At 41.7% G+C, this 1,269-nt stretch overlaps 1 protein-coding gene across 1 annotated transcript in view; it reads left to right on the top strand.

Annotated features, from left to right (window-relative positions):
• The window catches only part of LOC118426888 (inactive tyrosine-protein kinase 7-like), a gene marked incomplete in the record, with an annotated part of 30,224 nt that overhangs the window by 14,999 nt on the left and 13,956 nt on the right, over positions 1–1,269 (top strand).

The raw sequence follows: 1,269 nt of genomic DNA, 5'->3' as shown, positions 1-1,269 counted from the left end.
AGATGGTCCTTATGTAGAGGTGGTCATTCTGACTGTACAGGTTTGACTGTTTATCAATAGACAGAGGTGGTCACTAGTACAGGTTAGACTGTAATATTTGTAGCCCTGTAAAGTGTGTAATGTGTGATCTGGCAGTATTCACCTCACATACCTGACTTGTGGCAGGCATGCCTGGCAGATGTGTACTCACAGAGCCAAGGAAGGGATTTATCAAATATTGTGTCAGCGTTATCTGCCTTTCAAGAGCCCCACTTGGCAATGTCATCATCTGTGAGGGAGTAAATGACGTGGTTATCTGCAATGGGTAATCCATTGCAGTGCATATTTTGGCCATGATTCTTACACTGCTTGGTGGTTACTGAAGTGAAGTTACACACATAGGTAGATGTTATTGAGTTGACGCTATAGACACTAGAACTGGATGACTCTGTAGTTTGCTTTGGGCATTCTCGACACATGAGCAAGCTTTCAAACCCTCCAGCGGCAGTAGTATAATTTGTCTATCACCTGCTGCATATTGTTAAATCTTTTGTAGTTTATCTTTTGCTTTAATGCGTATAACAATGTCCCCATAACTTACCCAAGGCAGACTTCTCCTTGGGGTGGAAGCTCCAGCCTTTTGCCTATTTAAACCACAAGTGGGTATCGTTTCCTGGGAGTTATCTAGTGTTTCTTTCCCAAAATTGTACTCCGTTTACCTATTTTAGAAAATTGGTGTGATGGTGCTGGGACTACAGTATGAAGGAGAAGCGCCATTGTTCCATACTAAGGAAGTTCTCTGACACAGAAAGTCGCTGGCTCTTCCTCTGGTATCAGACTCACTCACTCCTGACCTGTCACAACATTCCTAAGGTCAAGGGTCCCAGGAAGCTTTCATTCTGGTACATGCTGGCTATTTGTGATAAAAATTTCTCCCTGTTGTTCCACTACTGTAACATGCATTCTCCACCACTGAAATATAAAGGAAGCTGGCTGTAGTTTGAAACTAGACTGAAAGTTTTCTAAGCATGTTTGGAACTGATGTGCTTCGTAAAGTCTAAAGCCAGACTACCAAACTTGTTTGGCATGCAGAGACCTGAATTTTTGGATGGTTGATATCTTGATCAGTATTTTAATCAGTATATCATTATTTTTACTGGAAACTGTATTATTTGTAAAATAAGAGGTTGCAGTTCACACTAGTCTAGCCAACTTGTTTGGCATACAGGGAACTGAATTAGAGGGTTTGCATGCCCCCTTTCCAGGGCATAGGTAGCCTATTTTGATTTC

This window comes from Branchiostoma floridae, chromosome 1 (genome assembly GCF_000003815.2).
Source record: "Branchiostoma floridae strain S238N-H82 chromosome 1, Bfl_VNyyK, whole genome shotgun sequence".
NCBI lineage: Eukaryota > Metazoa > Chordata > Leptocardii > Amphioxiformes > Branchiostomatidae > Branchiostoma > Branchiostoma floridae.
Note: the sequence above shows the minus strand (reverse complement) of the source record. Positions and strands in the feature narration are given on the sequence as shown.